The sequence below is a fragment of the Schistocerca americana genome, chromosome 7, assembly GCF_021461395.2.
Source record: "Schistocerca americana isolate TAMUIC-IGC-003095 chromosome 7, iqSchAmer2.1, whole genome shotgun sequence".
NCBI lineage: Eukaryota > Metazoa > Arthropoda > Insecta > Orthoptera > Acrididae > Schistocerca > Schistocerca americana.
This window is the reverse complement of record NC_060125.1, coordinates 276,267,469-276,283,622: the sequence shown is the minus strand read 5'-3', so window position 1 is coordinate 276,283,622 and position 16,154 is coordinate 276,267,469. Positions and strand designations below refer to the sequence as shown.

The 16,154-nt window shown below is 46.6% G+C and overlaps 1 protein-coding gene and 1 non-coding gene across 2 annotated transcripts in view; both read left to right on the top strand.

Moving 5' to 3' along the window:
• LOC124621931 (protein kibra) overlaps positions 1-16,154 on the top strand; it is a 203,782-nt gene that overhangs the window by 16,025 nt on the left and 171,603 nt on the right. The window lies entirely within an intron of this gene.
• Positions 4,321-4,392, top strand: Trnat-agu. The gene has a single exon. It is a non-coding gene; the product is annotated as a tRNA-Thr (tRNA).

Below are 16,154 nucleotides of genomic sequence, written 5' to 3'. Positions count from 1 at the left end.
TTTACGCAATTCACAAATGTTGTCCTCTCATACGGAAATTAAAATGTGTTTCTTTCAATAGTTAATTCGTTATTTCCCTTCCGCTTCTCCTTAAAAATGTTTTCATAACCTTTCATTGTCCTACGATCGCTAGTTTTTCATGGGGGACCTCTCAAATAGCGGAAGTTTAATTAAAAAACGCCTGTTTTGTTTAATGAAAAATATCGTTAAGAAACTGTTGAAGCAAAGATCCGGCGCAGTAGGTGATTTATGTGCTTGGAACACGAATCACACACTGTGTGGTTTGTGCACTCACAAGTACTTACTTTATGTAGGAATATTTTACAGGTGCACTAATCTTCAGTTGACTGTACAGATATTGCACCAGTAGCGAGCCCCAGGTTGTTGCGCCTCAAGTAGGCTGATGTGGGTCCAGCTCCGAGCCGTTTGCGTTGCGTATTTCCCCATGCAGACCACTGGCTGCGTGCCACGGAGAGGGGTCCAAAGGAGCAGCGCCGCCCGCTTGCGGTCCCGCGTTTTGGAATGCGGTCGGGGGACGCGGCCTTCGAGTTAAAAGTCTGCCTAGAATCTCGCGCGTCACACGGCCGGACCACTTCGTGCGTAAGATGACGTCGAATGGACTCGACTTCTCTCTCTTGTCTCCTCCTTCCAGAACATTGGACGCCGTCGTGAAGCGTGATGTGTGTGGCAGAGCGCTGCGAACAAAAATATCTACACTATAATTTATTTTGGATCCTTTTTCCTCACACCCGATAGCGCCCTTATTTTTACAGAAATTGTCAGTGGTAGACGTGCATTCAGTAATGCCTCTCCTGTCGTCCGATCACTTTCGTCAATTAATACGTGCTGTTCAAACCGAACCTCTTCCCCTTGCTCTCGTCTCGCTTCAGATTCGTGTCTTCCAGTTCCGTGCGTGTTACTAAGTTCCTGTGACATTTCCTTTCTTCGATTCGCGGGGACCGGAGAGGGTGGCATCTTGCTCGTAGAATTCGTTAGAACCAGGGTACGAGTAAAACGAAAACGATGTATTGGAATGTCCTTATTCTTTAAGATTCTTGGAACTGCAGTTGCTTGCGGTAAGACTAGGCAATCGTCGGAAAATTGCACGCTGTCAGCGTTCCAGCTGCATTGTGTTTCGCGAGTAGTAAGCTACTCGGAATGCTGGTCGCAATTACCCTTTTCAGCTCTGCGAGAGCGTGCAGGCATGTAGACACACACACATACACACACACACACACACACACACACACACACACACACACACACACTCGCGCACACACGCTACTCACATACTGTTAGCAATAAAAGGACGCTGTCTATGTGTGAGAAATATATAGCTGTGTGTTCGATGTGAATAGAATCACCGATACAAAAGCTGGTTCTACAGTAGCTATTTTTGTTGTTGAACCTTCATCAGACCAGAATTCCTTCTCCCAAAAACAGTGTATATTTTATATGGCAGAACAAAGCCGTTACAATAACCAGGCAGACTGTAGATTACAGACATGTACTTTTTCTTAGTTATAAATAGGCAAAGATATCATTCATTTCATGGTATTAAAGCCATTCACTCGTTTGGTAACGTGCTTAGTCGGACTATTCGTCAATGAGTTGTTTAAATATGTCACTTTTCTTACGATGTAATTATTTTTTATGATGTGTATCGTTTCGTTGCAAAGTAATAATTATGTTTCTACTAAGACGCCGACGCGGCAGACGTCGTAAAATTGAGATGTTTAATACCATGGAAGGATATTTCTAATTCGATGAAGAGCCATTACTCGAAATTGTTCAGAAAACTTGCAAAATAAGTTGCTGTAACTTCATGTGTCAATTGTTCTGGTGCTATGTGACAAAAAGCGCTGATAATATGTTGTAGATGATTTCGTACATGTTACTCACGATTTTCAATTGCGGTTACTTGCAGATGTATTGGTTCTGTTCTGTTTCGGTACTTACGATGAAGATGATGGTTTGATAATGGACGTCATGTCCGAAACTAGTCACTGCCAGTAAACCACATTTCTTATCGTAGCTTTGACAGTTTCAGTAAAAGTAAGTCACTGACCTCTTTTCCCTGGATCATGTTGGAGATTCATAAATAGTAGTTTAATTAAATGGAGTTACCAAGCTCCTTGTTCCAGTAGAGGGTTCATTAGACTAAAAGGGAAGAAGGAAAGTTCGAATTTAAGCTTCCGTGGAAGTTGTTATCCAAAGAGAGCAAGCTCGGACTGAATGCGAGTGCTGAAGGAATCGCCCCTGATCTAAGTTTTAGGAACCACACACTATAGAATGTTGCAGTACGTTAGAGGTAAACTGTGCTTGCTGGGGCGAAAACGTTCTAGAGACAGACTGGCAGAAGAAAGCCAGTGGATCCGGCCCTTAATACAGTCTACACAACTGATCCAGTCCATGTACACAAATACTTCAGACGTATTCGGTCCATTGTGCTCCACGACTTTAAGTGACCTGTACCGCAAGCAAATTTGTAGAAGGATGGGGAAGGAAATCTATGCTTTGTAACAAGTGCCCTTCTCGGCATTGGCCTTACCGATTTAAGGAAACCATGGAAAACCTAAAATTAGTTGACCGGGCAGGACTTTAAATCACCCTTCCTGTGAAAGTGAGCCAATTCTCTTAACCACTTACTGCGGTACTAGTTGAAATATTCCTTCCTTCTGTCACCAGTTGTCACGTGCAAATAAAAAATTGTAAGATGATTTCGTCTTACGATTATCTGACTAATCTGTTGTAAATAAGCAGCTGAGAATGATCCGTGCATTCGCAAGCCATTGCACGTTGCTGAAAATTGTGCTAAATGTTAGCTCTAGTTGTTGAAAATTGTGCTAAATGTTTGCTCTAGACCATCTGCTGATGTCTCTAAAGCTTTGTTCTACTTTGTAGAACTGATTGCCCGGAAGGCAGCGAGCGAGTAGCGCTTTCGAAGCCTCACAGGGTACAGCAAGCGCTGTCAGATAGTACAGTTGCCGTCGTCATGTGGACGGTTGCGAATGCTAGCAATTTCTACAGCAGGCACTGTTAACTACTGCCTGTGTATGGGTATGGGTGGGCCACATTTGCTGCACGCTGCAGACCCACAGCGACCTTCTGGATGAAAGCGCGCCATTATTTTCCCCGCCTCGTGAAAGTCACCAGCCGCCCGCGGACCCCTTATATGCCACTTACTACGTGCTTGCCTTCTGTAAATCTGCTTCTACAGCCATTTAGCAAACCTTTGGTAAATTCTTCTTATTAAATTCACGTATGTAGCACGGGACGAATGGTTGTTACCACACGTATCATGGAGTAAAAATCCCACAAGATGGCAAACACGACAAGGAAATTAATTCAAGAGTACATGCTGGAAAGTTCACTATTGGAACATTAAATGGTATTTTATGAGAGCGACAAATTGGAAAGGACACTGTGGTGTCACCGCCAGACACCACACTTGCTAGGTGGTAGCTTTAAATCGGCCGCGGTCCATTAGTACATGTCGGACCCGCGTGTCGCCACTGTGTGATCGCAGACCGAGCGCCAGCACAAGGCAGGTCTCGAGATACGGACGAGCACTCGCCCCAGTTGTACGGACGACGTAGCTAGCGACTATACTGACGAAGCCTCGCTCCTTTGCCGAGCCGATAGTTAGAATAGCCTTCAGCTAAGTCAATGGCTACGACCTAGCAAGACGCCATTAGTAACATTGCATGTATCTAAAGAGTCTCACTTGTATCGCCACAATCTCCAGATGTACCAAAAGGATGGATTAAAGTTAAGTATTCCAGAAGCTACGTACTTTTCTTTATAGCATTCATTACGTATCCTGTTTCAGACCTCACGCCTCCTGCTTTAGCTCAGCGCGTGCCTTTCGGCTTCCTCTCATTGTGTCTAGACTGTCTTGTCTAGACACAACAGACACAAAAAATCTTCAGTGCAATTATGAGGGCTATTCGCTTTTCAAGGCCCGACCGATCGCGAATAAAAACCACAGTGAAAATGTTTCATTTACAACATTCAGATACACTTTCCAACTACATAGTCCCCACCCGACTTAGACATTCCTCGTAGCTATATACATGAAGACCGAAGCGATAAATGAACATGTGTACCACGGTCGGGATTCGAACCCAGGTTTCCTGTTCACTAGGCAGATGCGCTAACCAGTACGCTGCTGAAGTACTATTCCAATACAGTTGGAAAACCTCTGCAATGCTGTTCGAGTTTAGGGAGAATACCAACCGGGTTGAGGCGTGAATGGGAATTTGGGCTGCGGAGAGAGGGCGTACTAGGGTAATTCGAGCAGCTGTACAAAGCCATTGTGTCAGGATGGCATAGTGGTTAGCGCATCTGCCTAGTGAGCAGGAGACCCGGGTTCGAATCCCGATCTTGGTGCAATTTTTCATTCGTCGCTTCAGTCTGCTCATATACATAATAGATTTATGATACTTGAAAAGATCTGTAGGAGCATGTAGTTTCATTCGATTTCTCGTAGTGTTGTACCACATTTCCAAAACCCTGCTTTCCTCCAATTCTCTACGCTGGTTTGCAGCTCGTCTTCTATGTGCTAACATGCTATCCTCATGGGCAGCGGTTCATGTGAGCAGACGAAAATAAGAGGAAGTGAAGTCCGACCTGTAAAGTGGGTGAACAAACACTTCCCATCGAAAACAATGCAAGAGCGTGTTTGTTGTAGCTACAGTGTACGGCCGAGCATTGTCATGGAGGACAATCCTGATGACAACATTCCTCTTCGCTTGTTGTGTATTATTCTTCGTAGATGATTTTCTCGAATCGCCTGACCCACTTACTGAACGTGATTATCGGTTGACACCCGCTTCCTTGCCTGACCACCTGCATCAGGGAGGTGCCTACGTCCTGCACTGTTGCACCACTTTGCTGTCACACACGACTGTTACGTTATGTGGGCTAAATGAAATCAGGCGGAAACTACTCAGTATGAAGAATTCGAATGACAGCCCACATTTCACACTTGGCAGAAGACGCTATTGTTCTAGCCATTTGTATGTGATCACTGTCCGCTCAGAACTGAAAAGTGCGGTGTGACGCGATCGATGATCGTACCAGAGACACTGCACAAGACATTTCCGCAAAGCATTATCATATTTTCAGTGCAAGTATTATGACATACGAATTAGAAGTACAGACAGTTAGATCCCAGTTAGTGAAAAGTTCGAGGGCAACTGAGATACCCGTTTGGAGATGATCTGCAGGGATATCCAGGCTAGAAAGGGTGAGGAACGAGCTCAACTAAGAAGAAAATGGTTAAGTTCGATTATTGATGTTGTGGGAGAAAATCAACTTATACGGTATAGATGTTATTGCGCTGATTGCCTTACGTCACAGCCTCTCTCTCTCTCCCTCCCTTTCTCCCTCCCTCCCTCTCTCCCCCTCCCCGTGCCACCCTCCTCTCGCACGCCCCCTCCCCCCCCCCCCCCTCCCAGGGATGTTGATATGCTACGCTGAAACGACCTCTATGACGACGAACCGTTAATCTAAACTTCATTCCCTTCAAACTGTATTGAAAGCACTAATCACAACAATGCTAGACTCGACTCGTTGCCAACGGATTGTGTCAAAAGTCATCTATAGGCGGGACTATTTAGTGGCGGTAATCGAATTTAGTAAAGGTGCAGCTTAGCTTGCCGTGTTACCGGGCATAAATCACCAGTGACTGCACTATTCCCATGCTCTTTATACGGCGAAAGAAAATTCCTATGCTACGCTATACTTTGTGAGGTTATAATATTTTAGCGCAGAACTACAAGCAACGCGTTTCGAGGTTCAAGCTCCCATCATCTGGCTGTCTAAGTGAATCATACATAAAATGCAGTTCAAAAGCATCCAAGGTTAAAATATAAAAGCAAATCAAATTTATTCGTACTTGAAGTCCTCGCCTTACTTCAAAAATGGCAGCACCTGATTCCCTGTTCCGCTTATCCATGTTACTGCACATCCACCAAAGCGTTGCGGTGAGCACCGGTCACACCAGCTGCCCGCCCATGCTCCGCCACTTCGTAAACATACGTACGGCTCCTATAGACTGCACTGACCCGTCAGCCGTTCCATAACATTACAAAGAGGTTACAAGGGTACAGCGAGACACCATACTAATGCTTATCTCTGCCAAATTGTCCACACCTCTTTTATCCACACGCATCACCACTATATCCTCTGTTGCACCTTTCAGGGGGTTACTTGTCTCATATATATATTTGGGAACTACCGTCCTCCCATAGTTGCTCAGGTTAAAAGCGTCTGCATGCTTCCTATGTGTTATCGAAAATTTCCTGCCTTTATGTCCTATATATTTCGCTTCACACTATGTACACTGTATTTTACAAACGCCTGCCTGTTCAAATTTGCTTATCATGTTGCCAACTTCATTCTTTAGACCACTCTGTCCAGTCACATTAAACGTGATAACCTGTCAAAAATCTGAAGAACCACCTTCGCAGCGCGAGACGTGCAGTAAGAGAGGTAATGAGGTTCTGAAAGGTACCGACAGGGATATGGAGCCATGCTTACTCCAGTTCCGTGGCCAGCTGCGCTAGGTTTCTCGGTTGAGGATCCACGGCGCGAACAGCCTCATCCAAGTGGTCCCACAGATTCTCGATTGGATCCAAATCCTTTGTGTTTGGTGGCCATGGGAGCACGACAAACTCAACCTGGTGCTCTTGGAACCACGCACATACACTGCGAGCTGTGTGACATGCTGCGTTGTCCTGCTGGTAGGTGCCTTCGTGCCGAGAAAAGAAAAACTGCATGGAGGGGTGGACATGGTCCCCAAGGATAAACGCATACTTGTCTTGATCCTTTGTGCCTTCCAGAATGACAAGATCACCCTAGGGAATGCCACAATTACATTCCCCAGGCCACAATGCTGTTTACTACGTCCAGGACATTTCCGACGATTGTTGCAGAGCCGTGCACGCACACGACCGTCTGTCCGATGCGGCATAAGATGTGATTGATCTGATAAGGCCAACTGTCACCACTAGGTGGACGTCCAGTTGCGGTATTGGCATGCAGATTCCAGCCTTCGTCGCTGGGGGTACATAATCAGGTACCTGCTGCTGCGGACCAGACGCAGAAACTTCGTTGAACGGTCGTTGAGGGGACACTTTGGTAGCCTCTCGGTTCGTCTGGGCGGTCAGTTACTCAATAATCACATGTCTATTCGCCCATACTTATCTCCACAGCTGTCATTAATCCCTGTCATTTATGGCCCAGGCTGTGCATCACAGTTGCCTCGGCGTCAGTTTTGGATAGCGACGTTTTGCCGTTCACAGTAAAACCATAGCCATTTCGGAAATGCTTGCACCCTTGGTCCGAAAGCCAATCATCATCTACATCTACATACATACTCTACAATCCACCATACGGTGCGTGGCGGAGGGTACCTCGTACCACAAGTAGCATCTTCTCTCCCTGTTCCACTCCCAAACAGAACGAGGGAAAAATGACTGCCTATATGCCTCTGTACGGGCCCTAATCCCTCTTATCTTTGTGGTCTTTCCGCGAAATGTAAGTTGGCGGCAGTAAAATTGTACTGCAGTCAGCCTCAAATGCTAGTTCTCTAAATTTCCTCAGTAGCGATTCACGAAAAGAACGCCTCCTTTCCTCTAGAGGCTCCCACCCGAGTTCCTGAAGCATTTCGGTAAGACTCGCGTGATGATCAAACCTACCAGTAACAAATCTAGCAGCCCGCCTGTGAATTGCTTCTTTGTCCTCCATCAATCCGACCTGATAGGGATCCCAAACGCTCAAGCAGTACTCAAGAATAGGTCGTATTAGTGTTTTTTATAATCGGTCTCCTTTACAGATGAACCACATCTTCCCAAAATTCTACCAATGAACCGAAGACGACTATCCGCCTTCCTCACAACTGCCATTACATGCTTGTCCCACTTCATATCGCTCTGCAATGTTACGCCCAAATATTTAATCGACGTGACTGTGTCAAGCGCTATACTACTAATGGAGAATTCAAACATTACAGGATTCTTTTTCCTATTCATCTGCATTAATTTACATTTATCTATATTTAGAGTTAGCTGCCATTCTTTACACCAATCACAAACCCTGTCCAAGTCATCTTGTATCCTCCTACAGTCACTCAACGACGACACCTTCCCGTACACCACAGCATCATCAGCAAACAGCCGCACATTGCTATCCACCCTATCCAAAAGATCATTTATGTAGATAGAAAACAACAGCGGACGTACCACACTTCCCTGGGGCACTCCAGATGATACCCTCACCTCCGATGAACACTCACCATCGAGGACGACAGGTAAATCACTCCGTTTCCGCATTACAATGACTGTCCTGTTTCTTGCGTCCCCACCCTTATTCCCCGACACTGCCAGAACTGCCTGTAACCTGCCGTGTGTGGGTGAGTGGTTATTGCACGTTGATGTCGAACGTACGCGTTGGTCGCATTAATGTGATTGGATCATGTAAACATATCCGCTATAGTGCCCGAAATACTTGAATCCGTAGCTATCCCATTTTCCTTGATGTAAAATCTGTTGTTAAATGAAAAATTGTTTGCGAGCTGGCTACGGGCGCTTTGCGATAGACTCGCTAACTGTCGTCGCGGGAGACATTACGCAGTAACGTCGTATGAGAGACGAGCGGCGGCTAAGCGAGCGACCGCAGTGCATACTAGTGGCAGCTTATCTGTGGGTCGGTTGCGCGGCGGACGCGTGGAATGCGGCGGCCGGCGGTTTCACAAGAGGAAGCCGGAGAAAGTCGCCGGCAGCGGCAACGACAGCACAGCGCCGGCCACTGGCTGGCTGTTGGGCGCCGAGTACCGCCGCCTCCTGTCCTCTCGCACCGAGCCGTGCCCGTTCTGCTGCTCTGAACTGCTCCGTGCTTCATCGATTCCCGGAATACCTCGGCCTTGTGACTCACCTGCCACTGCCCGCTCGTCTCCTCTAAACGGCCCCTCTCCCCCCTCCCCTCTACACACACACACACGTACACAAGACAACGCGCCTTCTGACGTAGTGGTCCTGATCACTACTCCCACGTGCCACCGATAAGCTACTTTTCCAGTCCTAGTTTAGTACCTTCGACTATTCGATCCTGTCTGTTATTCTCATTCTCCGTGCTAATAATTCCTGTCAACGCCACATTTATGAAGGAGGCGGTGCTACTAGCACGTCGAACCGATCGTAAGGAGCGATCAGAAAGTTTCCGATCGAAGACCAATCACTCAGGCGAAATCGGCTTGAGCATTGCGGTAACCATGCCACCGACGCATCGGGTTGAAGATACCATTTGTAAAAAAACGCCGTGTCCTCCTGCGCGAAGAATTCCGCGACTGCCTGCTGCCCATCATCGCCCGGTAGGAATAGTCGGCACTTCAAGGCCTTTTTTAAGGAAGCGAAGGCGTGATATTCGCATGGGAAGATGTGAGGATTATAGGGCGGGAGCGCTAATGTCTCCCACTTGTCCGCAATGGATGAGGCTGGTGTCCCAAATCGACCGGCGTCTTATGTCGAATCGTGACCAGCACAGAACTTGGCGCACCATTCCACAACGGTGGTTTCCGACAGACGTGCTGTGTCATATACATTCTTCATTCTCCGATGGATGTGTATCGGTCTATCCTTTGGAAGTATCTGGTAATAACACCACCATAGTTCATGTTTCCGCATTTACAGCACGCACATCGGAAGGACACGAATGCCACCCTAAATCCATGCCTACATCTTGGCGCTTATGTATCAGCATAGGAGGCGCGCTTCGTTGCGCATACGCTGCAGCAACGACCTCAAACAGGAACTTTTTTGATCGCCCTTATATTTTTCAAGTTATCCGCAATGGATATGATGTCGTGGTTCAAAAAATCAATGTTAAAATGTCAGTGCAATGACGTATTTACAGTTTAAATGTGCTAGAATTTACTCTTTCGAAGGTGTAGTGCTCATCATCAGAATAATTGTACAAAAATTTCTACACCTGGCGAAGTTGAAACATAAACAAGAACAATAATTAGCTATTTCATTGTAAAACAAAATGTCTAGCCAGAGTTAACGGTTACCATGAAGGCATTGTGAATAAATTAATACGCGAGAAACAGGGCACGAATGTGAAGGAGATCTTTCTCAGAAAGTGGCTAATATTTTCAAATCTTTTAAAGCCGGTGCCATATTTAACAATACGCTCCGATTAAAGCTAAGAAACAATTTACGACATGAGGCCGACAAATACGACAGGGCCGATAAGTTCAAATTTCAATGTAACTCCTGTAATGCGAGCTACGTAGTCCAAACGGGTAGGGTCCTTTAATTCAGGTACAAAGGACGTAGGAACGCTTTTCGGCTTAGCAATTTCGAGAAGTCAGCCGTAACCATGCATATTCATGAAACCGGCCACCCTATGTTGGGAATTGCTGAGGATCTAGCAATTTTACATATACAAGTTAAAGGCAAGAAACCAGATCTACTAGAACAAGTGGAGAGTACAGGTACTATAAGTAGCGTGGTAAATCATAATACGTTAAATGGACAGCTTACAGGTGACACAAATAACTTTTTTCAGAAATTTTTAGATCATCTTTAATATGTGTTAATTATGTAGTGATCTTACAGCTTTCTGTTCGTGATGAGAACTGAATATTCAGTACATACCATGGAAACAGTAAATAATGATTTCATCCAGTCTTTATATTTCTGTGCGTACTCCAATAAGTGCATCATCGTTTCAAACATTATCTGTTTACAGTTACGGACTTACTGAAGCCGAACCCTGTATTTGATACCGTTAATCGACTGTTGGTCATGGAAGAACCTTTCACGGTTCCACTGAACTTCTTTGTCTACCTTCAGGTATTTCCGCTGTGAACTGACCTGGTGGCAGTAGTCTGAATACAGTGTAACTGTCAACGGCAATCACACTTAAGTCTTAAAGACATTTTCTAAAAGTAATGATCTGGATTCCATGCTACGCAATTAGACTTAGCACCAGCGGAAAAGTTCCTATTTTGGTTAGCGCCCAACGAAGTTTGAAAGGAAATAATCTACTTCAACTACTCCCTACTGCTCTTGCCAAAGTGCTGTCAGTTTTTGCATGACACAGGTGGCCATGCTTCATCTGGCGTATTGTCGGAAGACTCGTGAATATACTGCGGCGTCCTTTTCTGGCAGTGGCCATGCGGTCTGCTTTAGCGCTCCCCGTCTGCCGCAGAGCCGTTAATACCGCCGGATGTTGTGATCGCGCTTGTGGGATGTTTATAGCGCGGTATGCGAGGCATCAGAAAAGGAAAGCCCTGTGCGCATCGCGCAAGGACATGGCGCGGCTTAACGGGTTGGAGGTCGCCCTCTGCTAGGCCAGCCCTTGCCGCACGGCACCCATCTGCCCTTATCTCCTACATATACGGATGGTCAGAAACAGTCTGAAAAGCTTGTAAGGGTGTTGCAGGGTAGGTTGTGCTGATAAGTAGTTGTTAAAAAAACATCGATACTTCGCGCCGTTTCCGAGTTAATTAGGTTTGAAGTTACCCATTCAGACCGTTGCGTTCGGAAATTCAAGCTGCCCTCCGGATACAATTAGTTTCAGTTGTTCTCTTAGCCTTTGGCTTGAGTTCGATCCTCACTACCGTCCCACGCCTAATTCTTGCTTCGCTGTCTTTTTCGGTTTTATGAAACCAAACGAAGAACATTGACAAACCCTGCATGCTCTTCAACGTGCTTCCATGCTGGCCACATGGTGGGTAAGATGTTTTTATGGTTCTGTTCCTCCAACGGCGCGGCTAACAACTGGGCCGTGATCATTGGTGCATGTGGACGTGCTGCAAATGAGTCTCTCAGACACTCACCAAACGTGCTCGACAGGATTTGAATAGGGCGAACTGTCAGACTAGACCATTCGTCGAATATCCTCTCGTTCCAAGAGCTCCTCCGCCTGTGCTGTTCGTTGCGGTCCCGCAGTCATCCACAAAAATAAAGTCGGGGCCGAATGCATCAACGAAAAGCTATACATGGTGAAGGATTACAGCGTCACAATAACGTTGACTCGTGGGTGCACCGTTGTCAAGCATATGGATGTCTCTACGCCCGTGCAGCATTATACCTCCCCACAACATAACACCTGGATCACCAAAACGATCACGTTCGACAATGTTCCTGGGTGCATTACGCTTTCGCACCTCTCGCGTATGATGGTACGTCCAGAATCGCTACCATGTGTTTGCAGTCCTGTAAAATGCGGTTACAATGGCACCCGCTGTTTGACGTGTGTCCCAAATTGAATGTTCCTGAACGTAGTGATCATCTGTTACTGTAGTCGACCGTGGTCCACCACCTCCTCTCCTTTGGACGGTAGTGCCTGTAGTTCGGAATGCTCTCCATGCGCTTGAAACAACGCGGTAGGCAATACCAAACTCCTGAGCTACGCTTGTCACACTTGTTCCATTTTCCTGTTTCCCAATGATTCTGCCCCGTGTGAAGTCATCCACATTCGTCTCCGGGCCATTTTGCAATGAAGAACACCACCACTGTAATTGCTCGCTGATGTCCCGTTTCTTCATCTGCCTCGTGTTACGAGACAAGCTCCGGTATCGCTGTGTGACATGCTGCTTTCTGTGCAAGACTGGGAGACCTGTGGCAACATGCTCCCGCACTTTTAATCATTTCCATCGAGTAGTCAATATGTTAATTTATGAATATCGCCCTTTTGCAGAGCAGTGTACCTTTGCGTTCGACAGCTGTTGTGTTACCCTGTGTTTTGTGTTATACGATTTGATGCTTGCATTGGTGCGAAGATATTTTCATACAAACGAAGGTAACTGGGGTTACAGACCAAATACATCAACATTACGTCGTTACTGTGTTACTAGCCACCAGCGAGCACGATTCCCTTTCATCTTAACAGAAAATAACCTTGAGAGAGATTCGAGAGTTTGTCGCAGGAATTCGGGTTCACCCTGTATACAGTGATAAAATCCATACTTCAACGAAGCGGACTTGTTATATTCAAGGGTTTCGCCCGATGACACACTTTAATAGGAAGTTATCGTTTTCAAGCAGAGTGACCCCACTTTCCAGCTAGACTGCAGTGTCGAAGCAAAACTCGCTCCGTGTCTCTTCTCTCCGCATTCCTTCTGTAGCGCGGAGGTGCCGGCGAGGTCGCAAACAGTCCTCCGTGACCCACTAGGTGACGGCAGCTGCGTTTTGACGTCAGAAGAGTTCGGGTTAATGCCGGCAGGCGCGCGCCGTGTTTACTGCGGGCTCTGTTGTGGAAAGGAAGCGTGCTGTGTCGAAAGCGGCGCGGGCGGCCGCGCACATTCCTGCCTGACGACCTCCCACCGCTGGCTGCGCCCGGCCCGGCCGTTCCCCGCTTCAGCTGGCCGCTGTCACCGCTCCCGCGCTCCCGTCTGAAATACCACGCCACTGTTATGGTCTTCACGTGAAGACTGGTCTGATGCAGCTCTCCGCGCCACTTCGTCCAGTGGCATGAATAGTACCACCTACATCCATTTGTGTTCAAGCCTTGGGTCCCCTCTACAATTTTTACACCCCCCCCCCCCCCCCTCTCTCTCTCGCTCTCTCTCTCGCCACTCAAACACACTTCCCTCAGTCATCAAATTGAAGATTCGTTGATGCCTCCGAATTTGTTTTATCAACCGACTCTTCCATTGATCAAGTTGTATCATATATTTCTTTTCTCCCCAATTCGATTCAGCATCTTCTCATTAGTTATTCGATCAACCAATCTACTCTTCAGCATTCCTCTCTATCACCACATTGCAAGTCCGCCGCCGGTAGCTGAGTGGTCAGCGCGACAGAATGTGAATCCTAAGGGTCTGGGTTCGGTTGCCGGCTGGGCCGGAGATTTTCTCCGCTCAGGGACTGGGTGTTGTGTTGTCCTAATCATCATTACTTCATCCCCATCGACGGACAAGTCGCCGAAGTGGCGTCAAATTGAAAGACTTGTACCCGGCGAACGGTCTACCCGACGGGAGGCCCTAGTCACACAACATTTCGTTTACCACATTGCAAAAACTTGTGTTCTCTTCTTGTCTGAAATATTAGTATTCCGCACTGACGTTTCACATTGGAGCAAGGCCACGTTGCAGACAAATACACTGAGGTGATAAAAGTCGTGGGATACCTCCTAATATCGTATCGGACAACCTCTTGCCCTGCGTAGTGTAACACTCGACGTGGCATGGAAGTCCCGTGCAGAAATACTGAGCCATGCTGCTTATAAAGCCGTTCTTAATTGGAGGTGCAGGATTTTGTGCACTAACTGACTACTCGATTACGTCCCATAAACGTTCGATGGGATTCATGTGCGGCAGTCTGAACGACCAGATCATTCGCTCTAACTGTCCAGAATGTTCTTCAAACTAATCACGAACAATTGTGGCACGATGACATAACGCAATGTCATCTATAAAAATTCAATCATCGGTGCAGTTGGACCATGGCATCCAGTCCATTCCATGTACACACAGCTCCACCATTAGGGAACCACAATCAGCTTGCACAGTGCCTTGTTAACAACATTGATCCATGGCTTCATGGGGTCTACGCCACCCTACCATCATCTTTTAACCAACTGAAATCGGGACTCTTCTGACCAGGCCACGATTGTCCAGGTGTCTAGGGTCCAATAGATATACTCTCGAGCCCAGGAGATGCACGGCAGGTGATGTACATTAGCAAAGGCACTCTCGTCGGTCTTTAACGGATACGTTCTTCGTACGTCACAAATTGATTTCTGCGGCTGTTTCGCGTAGTCTTGTTTGTCCGTTAGCACTGACAACTCTACGGAAACGCCGCTGTTCTCGGTTGTTACGGGAAGGCCGTTGACCACTGTGTAGTCTGTGGTTTGAGGTAATGCCTGAAATTTGGTACTCTCGGCACACTCTTTACGCTGTGGATCTCGGAATATTGAATTCTCTAAAGATTTCCAAAATGGAATGCCCTGTGCGTCAAGCTCCAACTAGCATTCCGCGTTCTGAGTGTGGTAATACTCGTCGTGCGGCTGTAATCACGTCCTAACTCTTTCCATATGAATCACCTGCTTACAAAAGACGACTCGAGCAATGCACTGCTATTTTATACCTTGTGTACGCGGCACCACCGCTATCTGTATATGTGCCTATCGGTATGCCGTGACGTTTGTCAACTCAGCGTTCCTTCAAAAAAAATTTCTAACATTTAAGGTTAAATTTAACTTTAACACATTACTGTTTCTGCAGAAATGCTTTTCTTGCTATTACCCGTTTGCGTTTTGTACCTTCCCTACTTCGGCCATCACCAGTTATTTTGTTGCCTAAATAGAAAATCTCTTGTCTTGATACTTTTAGTGTCTCATTTCCTAATGTAAATCCCTCAACATCACCTGATTTTATGTTGGGCCCGGTCGTCTAGCGGTAAATCGCATACCTGGCACCCGAGAGGTCGCGGGATCGAAATTTTCAGTCTGCCTTTAATCTAGCCTTCACGTCTCAACGATGTGAAGAGTCGCCAGGAACGACACTTGGTCGGGACTCCATGTTAAACGTTTCCGGTTGACTAACTGGAGTAGATTCGGGAGACGCAAGTCGCCCAAATGGCGTCCAATTGAAAAACTTGCGCTCAGCCGTTGAGCCACACGCTATTGATATGGTCCCTGATTTAATTCGACTACACTGTGTTATCCTCGTTTTATTCTTGTTCATAGTCATGTTATAATCTCTTTCCAGGACACTATCCATTCCGTTCAATTTCTCCGTCTCTTCCGATAAACCTGCTAAATAAGTACGGTACGATATTCCAGTGCTTGTGTGGTTAAGAAGGACGATGTAATGTTCTGTTGGACAAGCGAGAATGCCCGAAGGAACCTGCAGCCTTCTTCTTAAGGACACAGGCACTCAATTATAGTTTTTATCCGCCGATACTACGCAGCGAATTTCAATTAACGTTTCCAGAATGAGATTTTCACTCTGCAGCGGAGTGTGCGCTGATATGAAACTTCCTGGCAGATTAAAACTGTGTGCCCGACCGAGACTCGCACTCGGGACCTTTGCCTTTCGCGGGCAAGTGCTCTACCAACTGAGCTACCGAAGCACGACTCAGCCCGGTACTCACAGCTTTACTTCTGCCAGTATCTCGTCTCCTACCTTCCAAACT